General features: G+C 52.6%; 1 protein-coding gene across 1 annotated transcript in view; it reads right to left on the bottom strand.

Annotated features, from left to right (window-relative positions):
• Positions 1-17,654, bottom strand: part of RPH3A (rabphilin 3A) — a 70,599-nt gene extending 52,945 nt beyond the window's left edge. The window contains exons 1-2 of the mRNA XM_049789388.1: positions 17,447-17,654; positions 16,846-16,962 (exon numbers count right to left, since the gene is read on the bottom strand). The gene's annotated coding sequence lies outside the window, so the exon portion shown is untranslated. The remainder of the gene's footprint in view (positions 1-16,845; positions 16,963-17,446) is intronic.
• Positions 17,655-19,437: the final 1,783 nt, after the last annotated feature.

Here is a 19,437-nt window from a genome sequence, read left to right as displayed (position 1 = left end):
ATGAATTCACCCACCACAAGCTGAGCAGAGTGTCTGGAATCAATCTCACTGGGACGATGGTCCCGATGTCTTCCTCCTGCCCTGGGTTTATGAGCTCCGGAAGCTTCAAGTCGATCCATCCTGACATCAGATTATAAATCCCAGAATCAATGCTATCGACTGGATATCTGCAGGGCATTGCACAATTACCTCTGCTGCATGGCTTGTCCAGCCCAGCCTCGGTCTCTGCATGTGTGCAGACAAGAAAGGATGAGATGGAACAGGTCTGTGCTCTGAGACAAGTCACTGGGTTTAATGGTCCCTGGCTGCCACTCGGGTCCAGGTTGGAGGTGGGAAATGCATTTGGACTAAGCTGGACTGGAAATGAATCTTATCAGGCCTTCAAGACCACTAGTGTCGGGGCCAGAGATATAGCATAGCAGTAGGGCATTTGTCTTGCATGCAGCCAACCCGAGAGGGTCCAAGTTTGATTCCCGGCATCCCATATGGTCCCTGGAGCCTTACCAAGAGTGATTTCTGAGCGCAGAGCCAGGAGTAACCCCTGAGCACTGCCAGATGTGGTCCCAAAAAACCAATCAATCAATAAATAAAGTTTAAAAATAAAAAGACCACCAGTGTCATTGGAATCCCTGTACCACTTGGGTCAGGGCTGACAGATTTGGAACTGGGGTGGGGTGGGGGACTGGTGCATCAAATCAGTGCTGGAGCAGCACCACCCCACTGGAAAGCAGAAATTTGACAGCCTAGAGCTGGAAGGGCACACGCCCCCTCCCCAGGACACTCTTCCAGATCCCAAGTCAGACACCGGGTGATGGTGTTTCTCTGACTAGCAAGGTCACTCCTGTCCCAGTCAGTCCAGCCAGCACCACTTCTCCCGGCATGGAGTCTAAGAAATCTGAGCTGACTTTGGAAAGAATGAAAAGCTCCTCTTTGTTCCCATGAATAATAAATCTTGAAGATGTGTCTCCATCCGCCCTCCCCTCCTCGCCTGGCCTCCTGGCGCCAGATTGGGGGATGAGGGGGGTACAAGGGTCAGAAGAAGATGAACAGATGAAAAGTGAGAATGGAATGAACCAAAGTTCCTGTCTCTCTCCCTGTCTCCCCCCCCCCCAGAAGTAGCCAACAGCGCCCCGGAGTGGAGCGAGCACTGTTTCCAAGAGCACCAGCCTTCAGGGCTCTCATCCCAGGGGAAAAGGGGGTATAGAGGAGCTGAGCTGCTAGGACTTAGACACCCTCTCTCTGAGACTTTCTTGCTGTAGACTGGTAGAACAAACATTTAGAGATACCAGTGAGTTCCTTTCACAGAGGCGAACACTGAGATCTAGAGAATTTTCTGGGACTGACTTCGCCCAGACTCGATAAGTTACCCTGGCTCTCAGATTCAGGTACCCTTGCCACTCTGTGACCCTCCTGTCTCCTCCTTTCTCCTTCCCCCACTCCTATAAGGAACCCCAATACAAATAAGCATTCACCCAGTTTCAGGATGCTTTACACTTGTTAACACTTTGCACCAAGCTATTTCATTTCCCATTTCTTTTTTTTTTTTTTTTTTTTGGTTTTTGAGTCACACCCGGTGCCGCTCAGGGGTTACTCCTGGCTCTATGCTCAGAAATCACTCCTGGCAGGCTCAGGGGATCATATGGGATGCCAGGATTCAAATCACCATCCTTCTGCATGCAAGGCAAACTCCTTGCCTCCATGCTATCTCTCCGGCCCCTCCTATTTCTAATTTATACAGGGAAACTGGTGTTCGAGAGGTTGGGAAATGAGTGTCAATGTTAGAGGAAGGACTGCATAAAAGGGTGATATCGATCACTCTGGAACCCCAGTTTGATTTGTTTTTGTTTTGGGGCCACATCCAGCGGTGCTCAGGAGTTGCTCCTGGCTCTGCGCTCAGAAATTGTTCCTGACAGGCTCAGGATGCCGGGAATTGAACCTAGACCAGTCCTGGGTCAGCCACGTGCAAGGCAAACACTTTATTGCTGTGCTATCACTCCAGCCCCTTGTGACCCCAATTTGATCTCCAGCACTGCACGGGCTCCTGAGCACCTCCAGGAGGGACCACAGAACACAGAGCTGAGAGCAGTCCTGGAACTACACGAGGAGTGGCCCTGAACCCTAAATATGAGATAAAAGGAATCTCGGGCCCGGAGAGATAGCACAGCGGTGTTTGCCATGCAAGCAGCCGATCCAGGACCTAAGGTGGTTGGTTCGAATCCCGGTGTCCCATATGGTCCCCCGTGCCTGCCAGGAGCTATTTCTGGTTTTTTTTTTTTTTTTTTTTTTTTTTTGGTTTTTGGGCCACACCCGGTGGTGCTCAGGGGTTACTCCTGGCTGTCTGCTCAGAAATAGCTCCTGGCAGGCACGGGGGACCATATGGGACACCGGGATTCGAACCAACCACCTTTGGTCTGGATCGGCTACTTGCAAGGCAAACGCCGCTGTGCTATCTCTCCGGGCCCGCCAGGAGCTATTTCTGAGCAGACAGCCAGGAGTAACCCCTGAGCACCGCCGGGTGTGGCCCAAAAACCAAAAAAAAAAAAAAAAAAGGAATCTCTTCCCCAATTATGTAACTTGATATACCCTCTGCCTTCTACCAAGACCCAAATTGCCAAAAGAAATACTCAAGTCTCTTGGGCTGCATGGAGACACACACCACAATAATTAAAGAAAAAAAGAGAAATCCTTTCCTGAGGAAGACAAGGGAGAAAGGAGCAGAGCTATGGTACAGGGGTATGGAGGACACAGAGCTTTCCTCTTCCCAGAGCATTTAGGGTATATAGATGTGTACATGTATAATTTACATATTAGACATAAAACACACAGCTCCTGCAACATGGAATGCTTACGGGTAACATGTTGCCATGTCATCTGTAATGGATACGCATGATCTACAGAAGACTGATCTACTGTCCCTCCTTTCCTACTCATCCATCATAAGAACTATGAAGTGGAGCATATACTAAGTAGTCTGCTCAGCTTCCAGCCTTATTTCTTTAAATGCAGTAAGAGGCAAAGGGACAATCATGGTTTGATTGATGCAAAGAGGCAGAGTGGAAGGAAATGGGCCCAGAAACTCCTGCCACTCCTGCCTGTTTCCCCCTCTAGCTGCTCCCCTGAGAAACCAAAGATGCATTTGCAGTCCTGTTCCTCCTTCAACCATCTTCCTGGGGCAGAAGGAGGTGAGGCAGAAGAAAGGAGTGAACATAATTAAAACAACACACATTGTTCTGGGGATTCACCAGGGATGGAGCCATTAGAGGACTCTTGTGGCACACAAACCTTTCTGAGCTCTGAGCAGAGACAGAAGCAGGGCTGGGTGATCGGGCAGAACCAACACCCGGGCTGACACAGACTTCCCGGGGGAACTCCAGGGAGGGAAAACCAGCCCAGTCTCTGCAATGACCTGGGTTCCAAGCAGAGCTGATGTGGGGTACAGGAAGGGTCTTTCCTTGCACTGCTGAGTTCACGGAGGAAGGGGGTCCCTTGGCCTTGAGGTTGGCTCTTTCTTGAGCTCAGAACTGACCCCTGGGAGCCGACTTCTCTCTCAAAGCTGAGATGCTGCTGCTGTTTCTGAGTCTAGATTCTGGCCTTGTATGGCCCAGTAGAAATCAAGAAGTGTGAGCCAGGGGTAGAAACCTTGGGTGGACTCAAGCTCTCGGGTAGGGGAGGAGCAGGTCGGGGAAGATTCTGGATTTAGAACAGGGGAGGCAAGTTTGGCTCCTCCCCCTCCCCCCCCTGCCCACCCTCACCAGGTTTAGATACTAGACGTCCCTGACAGGCTGGGGCTTGATCTGCCCTTCCTAGCCCCTGCTGCAGCCCTTCTCTCAGAAACCAGAGACACTGCTTACCCCCCACTTTTCTCACTTGCCTCATCTGGGAAATGGGGCTCTAACTCTTCAGGCCAGGTGGAAGAATAAGAGGGAGGTACAGGAGCCAGGAGCCCCCAATCCAGAATAACAGTCACCCTCATACATGGCTCTCACAGTTAGCCAAAGCCCAGAAGATGACACTGGTCCCTAGCAATCAAGAAGGGCCATCTCCACATCTAGGGGCCTCCTAGGCTCTCTTTAATTAAATTTATTTTCTTGAGGGACCAGGTATCTAGGTAGTGGACCTTGCTCATCAGAGCCTCACCCTTGACCCCTCTTGGGCACTGATAAAAATCTCTCGGGGGCCAGAGAGATAGCATGAAGGTAGGGCATTTGCCTTGCATGCAGGACGGTGGTTCAAATCTCGGCATCCCATATGGTACCCTGAGCCTGCCAGAAGCAATTTCTGAGCATAGAGCCAGGAGTAACGTCTGAGTGCTGCCAGGTGTGGCCCAAAAACCAAAAACAAACAAACAAAAAATCTCATGTACGTGGGGCCAGAGTGGTGGCGCAGCAGTAGGGCTTGCACGTGGCTGACCCAAGATGATTGTGGTCCCCCAAGCCAAGAGAGATTTCTGATCACAGAGCCAGGAGTAATCCTTGAGTGTCACCGGGTGTGGCCAAACAAAACAAAACAAACAAACAAAATCTCATGTGCTGGTGGCCTTGGCTGTGGACAGGGAGAGATTTTGTCAGCTAAGCCCAGCATAAGGCTGTCCCTGTGTCCCCTCCTCCTCCACAGCTCAAAGGCATCTCTCGAGCTTTTCCACTCTGGCAAGCTCTGTCCACGGGAGCTCAGGGTCCAGACGACTGGCTCCAGGAAAGACACCAACAGGACTCGCCATGGTCGGTAAAGGAATTCACCTCAGCACAGAGGGTCACTCCTGCCTCCCCACCCAGAGTCACAGTGGGGTGGGAATCAGAAAGGCTCATGCAGTATTTGGGGAGTAGTTGGCTAGTTGGGGAGTCAGAAAGGTTCTTGCCTGATCTGTAGCTGACTCTGGTTCAAATCTCTGCACTCCCAGCTCCTGAGCACAAGGGTTCGGCCTCACCAGGCTTAGCACCTGGGGGGGGAGCTGACAGGATGGGGCTTGATCTGCCCTTCCCAGACCCAACAAGGAATAGCCCCTGAGCGCCAAGTGTGACCCCCAAAACCCAAATAAACAAAATGGATTCTCGTCTAGGATCCCAAGTTAACCCCGTGGAAGAAGAGACTCAGGATTTGGTCCCACATATAACTTTTCTCTGGTTCAACTCACTGTGAGACCAAAACTTCGAGCTCCTTCATAAAATGCCCCCCACTACATCATCCAGCCCCCCATCCAGTGTCCAGGCAGCTCAGCTCAGACCTACACCCATCCAAGTCTCTGGTGGACTCCTGGAAAGAGATGGGTAACCTTTCTCCCATGCCTCCTGATTGTCTGTTTTGCTTCGGTTTTGACCAAACCCAGAGGTCTTTACACATACCTCCTAGTTCTGTGCTCAGGGACCACTCCTGGCAGTGTTGGGGCAACCCTTTGGGATCTGGGGATTGAACCTGGGTCTGCCGTGTGCCAGGCCAGCTCCCTACCTGCTGTATTATATCTCTCCGGCCTCGATGTACCAAGTGTCTGGCCCTTCTTCACTGTCTCCCGCCTGGCTGATGCTGTGGGTTCAAGAAACATCTCCTGGGACCCAGAGAGATAGCACAGCAGTGTTTGCCTTGCAAGCAGCCAATCCAGGACCTAAGGTGGTTGGTTCGAATCCCGGTGTCCCATATGGTCCCCCGTGCCTGCCAGGAGCTATTTCTGAGCAGACAGCCAGGAGTAACCCCTGAGAAATGCCGGGTGTGGCCCAAAAACCAAAAACCAAAAAAAAAAAGAAGAAGAAGCATCTCCTGGGTCCTGCTCTTGCTCTCCAGCACCTGAGGGCAGCCCTCTTCCCATGTGTAGGGAAAGGACTTGGGTGCAAAGGTGCTAAGGCAGGCTGGGTGTTTGGCAGACACTTGACTTTCATGTCCTCTTGTTTCGCAACACCTTTCCGAGGCGGCCTGGGCTCCCTCACGCTCCCACACCCTCTGCCCATCTGCAATGCAGACCTTCGTAAATATTGAATACACCCGACAAGGTTGAATAATGTGGGTCTGATGAAACTTGGCGTGATTAATCAGGGTGGGAAAGAGCCAGCTGCTGAGCTGAGGGTAGGAAAGACCATCACCTTTCTCCTCTCACTTCCCGCAAACCTCTGGGACCCCAACACCTGCCCCTGCTTAGACTCCTGCCCTTCTAGGTCTGGGCAATGTTGGGGTTTTGTTGTGTTGTTGTTTCCTCCTCTCTTGGCGAATTAGTGTTGACCCAGCGGGGAGCAAGCAAAGTCAAAGAGCTTCAAATGGGCCCTGCAGGTCTTAATCATCCTGCAAAGGCTTCCTGAGCCCCCAGTGCTTGCTGGTGACAGTGTAGTAGTGCAACAAGAACAACTTAACATGAACAAGGAACAGCCCCAGCAGAAGAGAGGACGGTCCTGTCCGCAGCGAGGAGGCCCACCTTCCAGATGGGTAAACTGAGTCACAGAGCTCCTTAGAAAACAGCTCAGACTCAGGCACTAGCAAAACTGGACATGTACCCCAGGCCACTGGCTGGAACCTCCTCACACCACAATGAGTGACTACTTTGGTTCTCCCTTTGGGGGGGGGCCCATGGTGCTCAGCTCCAAGTGTGGGCACAGTGAAGGGAGCATGACTGGTATCTGGTATGTGGAGCTCCTTATGGTCTCTGCCTAGGTTCGCCTCCGGGCATGAATTCCTGCTGTAGTGCCAGGGCAGCCTTGGGCAAACAGATGAGGTCATGCTATAATGGCCAAGGCCTGGCTGCTCTCATAATGAGGACAGCAGTGCCCGGGCCCAACAGAAGCGAGTGAGCGTGAGGCCGCAGACTCTCTCTGTGCTCCAGGCCCTCAGGGTCCCCCTTAGGCCATGCTCTGCAGCTGCTTTCACCGCCCTAGGGCATCTCTTCTCTGGTCTCTCCCCTCTCCACTCCTCTCTCTTCCCCCTCCCCTCCTTTTCCCTCTCTTCCCCATTCTCTTCCCCTCTCCTCTCCTTTCCTCATCACCTCCTCTTACTTCCCTATTTATTTATTTATTTATTTATTTATTTATTTATTTATTTTTGGGATTTGGACTACACTCAGTGATGCTCAGGGGTTATTTCTGGCTATGCGCTCAGAAATCTTACCTGGCTCAGGGGACCATATGGAACCAGGAATCGAACCCAGGTAGTCCTGGGTCAGCCGCGTACAAGGCAAATGCCCTACAGCTGTGCTATCTCTCCTGCCCCTCACCTCCCAATTAATTCCTATTTGTCCCTCAATTGCTGGAGCAAATGTCATTTCCTCAAAGAAGCTCTCAGACTATGCCTTATTTGTGGGGGATATGCCCCGCTTCCTTAGAGCTCGGTCCTTGGGTTTCCATCATCCATGCAAGTGCAAAATCACTGATTTCTCTTGGCCTCTCTGAGAGAAAGAAGGAAATCTAAGTTGTTCTCTGGCCTATCCCAGCCGTGGGCCAGAACCTGACAAATCCAACAGATGGCTGGATATGAGCTGAAGGTCTCCCACACAGATGCTTCAGAAAACAGAAGCACACCTTCTCTCTAGGCCCTTCAAATGCTTCCCACACCGTCCAGTATCTCGCGTCCATTTGAGTAACCGTCTGTCAATTCTTTCTGAACCTTCAACCTTGGGCAATTCCTACGAGGATATTCTCCTGCCTTTAGGAAAGGTAATTGAAGTAGATGATGCTTATTCAGATTAATAGGACTTTCCTGGTTTATTCGTTATCCTTTAATGTATTGGGAGCAGGAAAAGGGTCATTTTTAATGGATTGTTTTCATAAAATGAGATTTTTAAGTATGTGTATACAATACACAATACTTAATATGTATGTATTGTGTAAAGGAAACACTTTGATAATGATTCTTTTGATAATGAAGGAACCACCTATTATCAAAGGTAGTCTGACCTTTTCTTCTTGTAGAGAGGTGTTTCCTCCCTAGTTGTGTTTGGGGGACTATATGGGATGCTGGGGGTTGTGTCATTTGTTTTATTTTGTTTGGAGCCACACCTGGCAGTGCTCAAGGCATACTCCTCCTGGTCTGTGCTCAGGAGTTACTCCTGATAGTGCCTGAAGGACCACATGGGATGCCGGGAATCAAATCCAGGTTGGTTGCATGTAAGGCAAACGCCTTCCCCACTTACTATCCCTCTGGGCAGTGCTAAGAATTCAAACCCAGGTCTCATCTGTGGCAGAGTGGGGGCTGAGAGACTGAAACCCAAGGGGATTTTTCTCAGAGCTGGGGCCTTAAATGTGGACCCTATTTGTTGTTATTGTTATTGTTTTTTGGGGGGTCACACTCAGAAATGTTCAGGGATTACTCCTGGCTTTATGCTCAGGAATCACTCCTGAAGGTGCCCAGCAGACCCTACGGGGTGTAGGGGATCGAATCTGAATTGGTTGCATGCTAGGTAAATGCCCTTCCCACTGTGCTATCACCTTGACCCTTGTGGCCCCTACTTGTTTGCTTCTGAATGTCCCCAGATGTTCACCAGGCTTTGTTGGGGAGAGAGTGTCATGGGGGCTGGGTACTCTACAGTTCAGAGCCAGTCTGTGCCACCTGCAGCCCAGCAGGCCCCACAGTGCCAGCGACCTGGCCGAGGTCAGTGCCCTGACAGCCACTACATCCCAGCCTGTCATTCACTGTGACACTGTGTCCCACTTCTGCTGGCTTGTCAGTCTGGTGGGTCTGCCGGACCTCGTAGCGTGGGGAGGCTGGCTATGGTCAGCCAGAAAGATGATGCTTCTTTCTAGTACCTAACTCACCTCTGGTCTGGGGAAACAGGCCCAGGACTGGGTCTTGCCCTTGTGTGTAAAAAGGAGCCAGGCTGGGGCCAGAGCAGTGGTGCAGCATTAGGGCATTTGCTTTGCATGCAGCTGACCTAGAACGAACCGTGGTTTGATCCCCAGGCGTCCCATATGGTCCCCCAAGCCAGGAGCAATTTCTGAGTGCAGAGCCAGGAGTAACCTCTGAGCATCACCAGGTGTGTGTCCCCCTCCCCCCAGAAAAAGGAGCCAGACATCTGCCTCTCCCATTTGGAGGGGCTGTGAGAACCTTTCACAGGCTCTGCTGTGAATCCTGGGGCCAGAAAGAGAACACACACAGGGCATGTGCCTTGCACATGGTCCACCCAGGCTTCATCCCCAGCACCACAGAAGAATGAGCCCTGAGCACAGAGCCAGGAGTAACCTCTGAACCCTGCTGCATGTGGCCCAGAAATACAAACAGAGGACTCTGGGGACAGAGCAAGAGCAGAGCAGGGAAGGTGTTTGCCTTGCACCGGTCAACAAGGGTTTGATCCCCAGCATTCCATATGGTTCCTGGATCCTGCCAGGAGTAACTTCTGAGTGCAGAGCCAGGAGTGACCCCCTGAGTGCCGCTGATTGTGGCCCAAACAAATAAGCAAACAAAAACACAGAGTTCTCGGATTGCTGTTTCACGGACCAGCTGAGCTGGAAAGCCTGCAGAGTAGAGCCCACATTGCCACAGTCTGAGGTGCTGAGAAAAAAAGCTCCTACAAGTTCTCATTGGCCTGCAGAAAACTATGTTAATGCAGCAGCATCATGCTGAGAACTTTATGATGAATACAGAGGTATGAAAACCATCAGTGGCACCACGAAAACAAATCTCTTCTGTGTCAATTATGCCACAATAAAAAAGCATTAAAAACTCGGGGCTGGAGAGATAGCATGGAGGTAAGGCATTTGCCTTGCATGCAGAAGGACAGGAGTTTGAATCCCGGCATCCCACATGGTCTCCTGAGCCTGCTGGGAGTGATTTCTGAGCGCAGAGTCAGAAGTAACCCCTGAGCGCTGCCGGGTGTGATCCCAAAACAAAACAAACAAACAAAAAAAAACCCTCACACACACACACACACACACACACACACACACACACACACACACACACACACACACGCATTCCCCCCTCGCTTGCCAGCCCCGTGTCCCACTGCCTTCCTGCGGTTCCTGGGAGAGGAGGGAGAGACATCTCAGCCATTTCTTTTGCCACTTGCTGTCCTGCATCCCCCAGCCCAACTAGGCCTTTCTGGCTCCTTCTAGAAACTCAGTTCTCGACCCAAATGTTACCACCTCCCTCAGCCTCCCGGGCCGCCCTTCTCCTAACTAAATTAGCTCTTCCTCCGCCCACACTGTCTTCCCTGCCACACGGTGCCGTGTTCTTCCTACACGGCTCTGAACCGGCTCGTTCATGTGTGGCCATCCTTAGTGCCTGGGTTCAAATTCCATAAGGCCCCACAGGATGGGCACAGAAGTCCAGCCTAGCCCCCCCTCCCCCCGATAATGTGGCCAAGTATAGACATCCTGGAACTGGGGGACAGGGGGATTGGGGAACAGGGTAAAGAGCTGGCAGCTGCCCCCACACTCTCGTCACAATCACATCCTCCAGGGGCTCCTTAAATCAGGCAAATCCTGGGCCCCCTGTGTTCCACAGAATTGTTAACTGATGTCACAGGCCTGTGGAAGAAACAGACTTAGCCTGCTAACCTCTGTACAGAACTCCCTACAGGGTCCCCCAAACCACCTGTGGCCTCTCACCCGCCCCTCCTGTCACAGTGAACAAAAACCTGGCTGAGGGTGGTCACCCCTCCCCTCCACAGGTCGCTTGTGGTCCTGGTTCCTCTGTAGAGGACAGTTTGGCCACTAGGGCTTTGTGGATGGGAGTCTACCCCTGTTCATCTGAGTTCAAGCAACCAGCCTCCACCCAACCAGACTGTTAAGGGGACCCACTCCCCCAGGCCCCTGGGCCCCCTCCAGTGGTCACCCATGCACAGGAAGCTCTGTGTTTGGAAGTTTTCCCCTCCCCAAAGCCCCCTCCCAGAGCCCCCTGCCGAAGGCCTCAATGGAGCTCTGGGGATGCTTGCAGAGATGAGGCTGAAGAGGGGTGAGGAAATGCACAGGTGGAGTGTAGAGAAAAGGAGGGAAGGGAATGGGAGAGCAGGGAAGGGGAGATGGGGGGTGCGGAAAAGGAGGGAGTTGGGAGGGTGAGGTGGAGAACAGGACAGAGGGACACAGAGGCAAGGAAGGGCCTGGAGACTGTACCCACAGGTGGGGATACAGGGGTGCTGGCTGCTGCTGAACGGGGCACCCTTGCCTGGGACTGGGAAATTGCTTTTCCGCAGCCCCGCACCGCAGCCCTGCATGGCCAGCACCCAAGCGGCTTACGTAACTACTCCCCACTGAACCCTGCTCTGTGCAGTCTACACAGCATGAAACTGTTGGTGCAGGAGAGAAAGGAGAGGGGAAGGAAGGAAGCGAAGAAAGTTCTAGAGTGGAGAGGGGAGGGGAGGAGAAGAAAAAGGAAGGGAGGAGAGTAGAGGGGAGAGACTCTTCCCACACATCTCCCCCAGGAGACCCTTCGGAGCAAACCCCATCAGAACCTGTTGTCAGCTGAGTTTCTTCTTGGGGATCAACTGCAGGGGGCCAACTGTTGTTCCCAACCCCTCACCCCCCTTCAGCCTCCTGGCCTCTTCCAGCAGGATGGTGAAACCAGAGCATCACGCAGCTCCATCACAATGAGATTTCAACCTACATGATGTCATTAAAACCCATGACAGACAATTACTTCGAGGAAAGCTGGGGACTTGGGGGTGGGGCATGGCGACCTTAGGGAGGTCTGGTGCCCAGGCTCTCCCCTATCCCTTCCTGGTCCCAATCAAGTCCCAGCAGGCAGGAGAGCAGCTTACTAAGGCACTCGCTGCCTTGAGGCTGGGTTAAACTGGGATGGCCTGGGTCCCGTGGAATTGCCTGAGAAAGATGCACCCCAGAAGGGCTAGGGAGATGTTTTATCCTGCCTGATCCTCAGAAGCATAAAGCCTGGAAGTCCAGTTCTTGTCCTGGCCAGTCCCTTACAGCCCAGCACCTTGGTTGAAGTCAGAGAAGGGCAGAACCTCATCATGGGGATCTTGACTATGGGGGGTGGGGTCACCCCAGTGGAGGAGGGTCAGTGCCTGGCATGCTATAAAGTACAGCCCAAGAATTCTCCCCAGGATGTCAGGGATTGGGGAGGATCATGAATGATCCATGACGCCATCCTCACTCTCAGAACTCTGCGTGTCGCCCCAAATGGTGCTGTCTGGCCTGCTCTTCTCCCTGCTCTGATGTGCCAACCTCACATCCGGCTCTGGAAAAGAACAGCCCGCACACCCCAGACAGGACCTCACCCCACATGGGCCTAGAGAAATGTGGAGGTAAGGGAACTGCCGCCTGCCCCTGAGCAAAGCCTCAGGCGAAAGAAACTTCTGAAGTTTTGGGGGTTGTGGCAATCACAGAACCGGTAGGGTATTTGCTTTGCATTTGGCTGACCTGGGTTCAATTCCCAGCATCCCACATGCTCCCATGAGGCTGCCAGGAGTGATTCCTGAGTGCAGAGCCAAGAGTAACCCCTGAGTGCTGCTGAGTGTGGCCCAATTACAAAAAAAGAAAAAGAAAGGAAGGAAGGAAGGAAGGAAGGAAGGAAGGAAGGAAGGAAGGAAGGAAGGAAGGAAGGAAGGAAGGAAGGAAGGAAGGAAGGAAGGGAAGGAAGGAGAAGGAAGGAAGGAAGGAAGGAAGGAAGGGAAGGAAGGAAGGAAGGGAAGGAAGGAAGGAAGGAAGGAAGAAGAAAGAAGAAGAAAGAAAGAAAGAAAGAAAGAAAGAAAGAAAGAAAGAAAGAAAGAAAGAAAGAAAGAAAGAAAGAAAGAAAGAAAGAAAGAAAGAAAGAAAGAAAGAAAGAAAGAAAGAAAGAAAGAAAGAAAGAAAGGAAGGAAGAAAGGAAGAAGAAAAGAAAGGAAGAAGAAAAGAAATAAAATTTCCTGAGTTGTAAGCGAGGTTTGTGGGCCCTGCATCTCTTCCATCTGACCCAAGCTGGATGCTTTAGGAAGAGAAGGAAGCCGTTCTTGCTGGCCCAGTCCTCCCAAGATCCTTGTAACCCCAGTCTGTGATCCCCAGAGGGAGCACACCATTATCACTGTACACTGTGTACCGTGTATGACACCCTACCACCACCACCACCACAACCATGGAGCCTGGCAGACAGAAGGACGCAGGGACTATATGGCAGGCAGGAAGTCTCGTCTCCCCCAGCCCCGAGCAGCTCCCACTTGAAGCTGAGTCCTCTACACGCTTGGCTGTGACTCATCAGAACAGCGACACGGACTCAGTACAGCTGGGACCAACGCCAAAGGCTGATCCCCCATACTGACCTTCCACGTCAGTCAATGGATGTTTCTTTCATTCATTCGCTCGTCCATTCATTCATGCAAGTCATGGCTAAGCACCAGCCAGGTGCCCTCCTGACTCCTCCTGGGGGCCCGGAGCACCCCAGGGTCCTTTGCAGGGGACACCCTAACTAGGAAAAGCTGAAGAGTTCTAGGCTCCCAAAAGGACCCCACCCCCCCACCCCCAGGGTTCTGAGCAGCTGAGTTGGGATGATTCAGCAAAAGCCTCTGAAACCTTTGCAGCGCGCCAAGATCAGAGGCTCCGCAGGACTCCAACTGCACCCTGTCCTCCAGGGCCTGCTCCCCACCTCCTCACTCCTCTGTTTCCTCTCAGACTTAGGGTGTCGGGGGATTCCCATTGCACAGAGAGAGAAATTGAGGTCTGGCATTCCCGTGTCCGCACAAAGATGCCAAAGAAATGCACAGAACCAAAGAGAACCTGTCCTGGCCCAGGGCCCCATTTTTTCCCCTATCCCTAACTTGGTGTTGGTTGAACTGACCACAAGTCCCTGTCATCAGCATGCCACCCCTTTTGGGACATATCTCAGGCTCTTGAACATGACGCATGCATGAACCCTTAAAATTCTGACAATTCCTTTCCTAGGTCCACTTTACAGATGGAGCAGCTGAGGCTCAGAGAGGTGAAGCCACATGACAGAAAGTTCTGGAACCAGGGCAGAAATCCAAAAGCAACTCTGTTTCCCTAGTCCACACCTTAGCCAGCCACTGGAGGGAAACTAAGGCTCAGAGATTAAGGGCCTGGCGGAAGGTCTTAAAGCAATATACCTGAACCCCACCTTCCATTCTGTCTGTCTCCAGGGTCCCCAATAGTGCTGGGTAGAGGAGCGGGCCCCTTACAGGTACACCTTAGCTTGCTGAAGAACTGAAGCTCCTGGCTCCAGCCCATCATTTCTGGGTCCTAGGATTATTTTTGCCCCAGGTCCCAGATCCAGCACTGAAGAAATAAACCACACACCAGTGCTCCCCAGAAGCTTCTCCAGAAGCTGGATCCATCTGCAGCAAGCATTTGTCTTGCACCAGCTCCCTGCCTGCTCCAAGGGGATTCGGCAAAGAGGGGACCATATGCCACAGTGGCTTTTATTAGAAAGAGCAAACCCCATGTGGGTGACCACCCTAGTGGAACCCAGAGGCTTGGGGGGCTTTAGGTGGACAGAGCCAGGCTCAGTGGGTCCTCCGGGCCCTCTTGGAATTGTGAAGTCTCCTGCCATTGGCCTCTCTCACCAATGAGCAAGGACCTGCCCACCCTGGTCTGGCCTAGTCACCAGTGCAAAGGGAAAGAGGAGAGATGCCCCCCATTCTCCCCTGGCTGGGTTAGGGGTTTGGGAACTGTGTTTAGGCCCGAGATGATGCTGGGGTTCCTTGCTGTGTGGTCTGAGGCGAGTTGCTTTTCCTCTTTGGATCCTCCCTGGAGAGAGACTAGATCAGAGAACTTGAGTTTGAGGAGCTGAGACTGCAGGAGGGAACCCCTATCCCTGTGACCCCTTGCTGTGGCCAGTCTGTGAGTTCCTGCATCTTGTCACAATGAGGCTCTCCTCAGAGGCCCCAGCTGTTAGCCTGGGGATAAGTCTGTGGGGTTCACGATTGTTACCAAACCTGAGTGTCTGTGCACTGGGGGGAGCCGCTCAGTCGGACCCTGCTCTGCAGCTGATGGCAGGATTCCAGGCCCCCCCATAGTTCCCACAGAGAATCCCACCTGGCTCGCCCCAACCGCATGCGACAAGTCCCAGACGAGGCACTATCTCAGTCCTTGACAGACACCCCACAGCCCACACACACTCACAGGACCTCAAAACCAAGGATGTCTCGGGATCACCTAGAGCAGCTGCCTTTTGCATATGGGGAAACTAAGTCTCAGGAAAGGGAGGACGAAGTGGGCTGGGAACCTGGGCCCTCCCAGGATCCCAAACCAAGGCTCTTTAGCTTCTGGTGCACCACAATGCACCATTTCAAATATGACAGGTTCAGGGGGAAGGGGTAGGGGAAAGAATCCTGGACCTTTGGGGAGGTCACAGATGCCACCCCAGGTCACTGCACTTGGCTGTGGGGGAGATCAAAGGTTCAAGTTCGGGGATTGGGTGATGATGGATGTTGACCTGAGAATTCCCCATGTCCCCCAAAAGTCTCCACAGAATCTGCCCATCTAGGAGTTAATGCTTCCTGCTGCAGCAGGACCCAGGGGTGTCCCTTATCCACCCAGTCTGATCCAGGAATGCCTCAAAGCCCAACTTTCTAATTGTCCCCCATGACAAGATCAAGCCTACGAGGATCTCTGCTCGAACCCAGGTCCTGAGGACTTGGCATCTGCTCTCGAGGCTTTCCACGGAGGACCTGGTGTACCCCGGTTCTCAAGGTCACAGCACAGGGAAGTTGGGAGTGGGGGAGGCCAGATTTCGGGCACTAACCCCCCACACACACACACCTAGCAGTCCCCCTCTCCTTCCCATGCCTCGCCAGGAAAGCTTCTTTCTGCCCAGGGACCTGTGTTCCTGCTCGGCTCTGGGGATGATGCCAGCGAGCTTCGCATCAGCTTCAGGCTTGCGTGTCTCCAAGGCGGCTGCTTTAATCCTCGAGCCTCGAGAACAAGAACCTCAGAAGGAAATCCGGGAGGGGTGGGTGGTGCAGGAGACTGAAGCGGCCCCTGAGATCATGGCACAGGAGGCTAAAAATAAGGACCTGCCTCTCCAGAGCGATGGGGGTGTCCTTAGAGCAAAGTGAGCCACCCTACTGGGCAGGGGGGGAGGGGGTCCCTGCCAAGTAACAGAGGCATCTTGGGACTCTTGGAAGTGAATTTAGGGAGTGAGTGATTGAGCCCCCCCCCCCCAGGACCCACTCACTCACAGGTTGGAGCAAGCTTACCCACCCTCACAATGCTTTTGGATAAAAATAATCCCAAATGGGGGCCAGTTCTGCCCTGGCTCAGGGTGGCAGCCAGATTGGCCCCCATGCCCAGATTTGGCATAAACCCCGGCCCCTCCTTGATCACCCAGAGCAGGGTGCAGGGATGGGGTCTATCAGGCAGGCCCCCCATCCTTACAGGCTTACAGGTTCCACACCTGTGAAAACAAATCTGTCTGCTTCACTAGCAGTTACTGCTCCCCTCTGGCCGGCCTGGACACTTGTTCCAAGCAATATGTGACCCTTGCAGGGGCCCCGGTCCCTGGGCACAGGAAGCTGGACTGGCCGGGCTTGCCAAAACCAGCCATCCCTGGAGGAAGGAGCCTCTGAGCTCAGCCTCACCGGGCCAGGCTCAACCCCTCCAGCTTCAAGGACCCTCTACCACCCCCAGCTGGCACACCCAGCCACTAGCCCAGAATGCCCACAGACCCTCCGCTCCAGACTGGCTGCGTGCCCAACGGGTTAATTTACTCCGAGCAACTGACCGAGACTTTCTCCAGCCTTTGCTGCAGCGAGCGGGCGAATTGGGCAGATGCCACGGTTTTAATTGCACTGCCGAAAACATGAGCATCCCTTACCCCCCCCCCCCGGCACCGATCCCAAATCTCATTTGGCTTTTGGGGTGCTGCCTGAACAGGCAGACAGCGCAGGATGGAGCCTTTTCTCAACGTCCCTAGGACCTTCCGCGTCACAACGAGGACCGCAGCCCCCAAACGCACCCCAAGCCCCTTCCTATGATCACACGAAATATCACATACCTCAACAGCAGGGGACCTGCGAGGTGCAGGCAATTCGGAGAGCTGATCCCTCTCTTCTCTGCCCACTGGGGAGCAGCTAACTCCCTGTGACTTGGTTTGAAAGCGCGGCGGAGATGCCTGCAAGAGAATTGTCCATTTGACTTCCTACACTTCCCAACATAAAAGCAAAGCACCAAAGCATGAGCACGCACGCACGCGCACACACACACACACACACACACACACACACACACACACACACACACAAAGCCAACTGCCCCCTTAAATCATGCAGGACAGAGAAGGAAAGAAATACCTAGACAGAAGAAGAGGAAAACTCAGTCTGAGGACAAGGCAATGACTTGCTAGCTGCACAGCACATGGAAGCAGGTCTGAGCTCTGTGAGCCTCTCTCTGCGCCTCTCTCTCTCTCTCTCTCTCTCTCTCTCTCTCTCTCTCTCTCTCTCTCTCTCTCTCTCTCTCTCTCTCGCTCTCTCGCTCTCTCTCGCTCTCGCTCTCTCTCTTGCTCTCTCTCTCCTTCGCTCTCTCTCTCTCTTTCTTGCTCTCTCTCTCTCTCTCTCCTGCTCTCTCTTTCTCTTGCTCTCTCCCCCTGTCTGTCTCACCCGTGCGTGTCAGCTCAGCGTAGACAACTCCAGGCTGGCTGTGGACGAATCAATTGCTTCCCTGGTGCCCGAATCAGCCAGCCACGGCCACCGCCACTGCTGCAAATCCCTCGGAGGGAGGGTGAGGTGCAGCTCTCCGGCGCAGGGGAATCAAGCCGCCTCCCTCCCACCCGTGATTTATGGGAGATGCCTGGAGAAGGCGAGGTGGAGGCAGGGAGGAGAGACCTGAACATCCAGAACCCGGGGCCTGGCCACGGGCAGCAGGCAGTCCAGCAGACCGCGCTGAGAGGCCGAAGAAGGAGCGAGGGAACAAGCTCTCGGGCAGAGAAGTGAAGTTATTAGATGGTTGTAGCAGAAACAGGGAAGCCAGGAGCCCAGCATGCTGCAGTTGCCTGCCTGCCTGCCTGCCACACTCTCCCTGTCTGATACTGTCGCTCACTCTCCAGCCAGGGAATTGCAACTCCACACCCCCTTTCCCACACACGCCCCCACTTCTGACTTTGAAGTGCAGAGCAGGAAAGAAGGGACTTAGCAGTGAATTGGGTGAAGGGCACTGGCAGGTTTCTAGGAACCAGATCCAGGCCCCCTCAAACCTTGGAAAGACATTTGCTAGCTCTCCACTCCGTATGTTTACTAAGGGTAAGGAGGATCTAATTTCTTTAAAGATGATGATGGGAATTGGGAGGGTAAAGGTAAGAGAGCCCAAGCCGCTATGATCCTATAATCTAGAACATTTCCTGTGAAGTCAATTGTTTTGACAGGAGAAGAAAGGGATTGACAGCCAGCCCAGGGACCTTGCATCACTGCACCCCATCCCCGGAAGAAGCTGAAAGTGGCTGGAAGATTCTAGGAGAATGAAGTCAGACGTCTGAGCCTTGGCTGAAGAGCCAGTCTTGAAAACTGCAGGCTGGCTTTCTAAAGTGAAGTGGAAATGAAACCTTCTGGTTTTCAGGACTTCCAATGCTCTAGATTTTAAGGATCCTCTATTTCTGCTATTGAGCATAGATTCCCCCTCAACCCCTCCAAAAAAAAAAAACAAAACAAAAAAAAAAAACTCAGGTCAAATCTATATAGAATTTCCGGAGTGTTAGCACAATGATATGGCGTTTGCCTTGCATGCGGCTGCCCCGGGACAGATCTGGGTTTGATCCTGGCATCCCATATGGTCTCCCAAGACTGCCAGGAGCGATTTCTGAGTGCAGAGCCAGGACGAACCCCTGAACACTGTCGAGAGTGACCCCCAAAAAACAAACAAAATAGAGTTGTAACCTCGGTCATCTTGATGGTGGTGGTGATGGTGGTGACAGAGATGATGGCTATGACAATAATAATGATGCAGTGATGGTGGAAACGATGACGTGATGGTGGCGATGCTCATAATTATGGTGGTGGCCATGCTGCTAATAATGATCATGGTGGTGGTGATGATTTGGTGGTGATAAGTAACATGGTGTTGGAGCTGCTGGAGATTATGGTGGTGCGAATGATGGTGTCCATGATGGTGCTGATGGCACTGGTGAGGATGACAGCTGTCATTTCTTGAGAACTGTCTCAGAGACATATATTCTACCAGAGACTTTCCCCATCTCATCTCTTTTGATCTTCACAACCCTGGTTGGGTGCAATGATCACTCCCATTTTACAGGTAAAGAAACCAATTCTTGAAGTTAAGTCTCTTGAATCATAGGTGACAGATTCCAAAGCAGGGATATATGGTCATAATTCCCCTACTTTAGAAGGCCCTCTCTAAAGTAAGCCCCAATATAGCCCATAATCTGGGGGCCAGAAACCTACTACATCTTTTGCGGGGAGAGGACTCAAATCCAGCCACTTTACAAATGAGGACATGGAGGACCAAAGAGAAACCTGATGAGTTGGAGACAACAACAGTACAGCACCCTAGACACAGCCTGACAGGTGCCCACAGGGGGATTTAATGAGCATTTGGGGCTTGATACAAGAAGCCCAGAGAAGGAAGAAAGCCCCATCGG

Source organism: Suncus etruscus, chromosome 15 (genome assembly GCF_024139225.1).
Source record: "Suncus etruscus isolate mSunEtr1 chromosome 15, mSunEtr1.pri.cur, whole genome shotgun sequence".
Lineage (NCBI taxonomy): Eukaryota > Metazoa > Chordata > Mammalia > Eulipotyphla > Soricidae > Suncus > Suncus etruscus.
The sequence above is the reverse complement of the archived record's forward strand: the minus strand, read 5'-3'. Positions and strand labels throughout refer to the sequence as shown.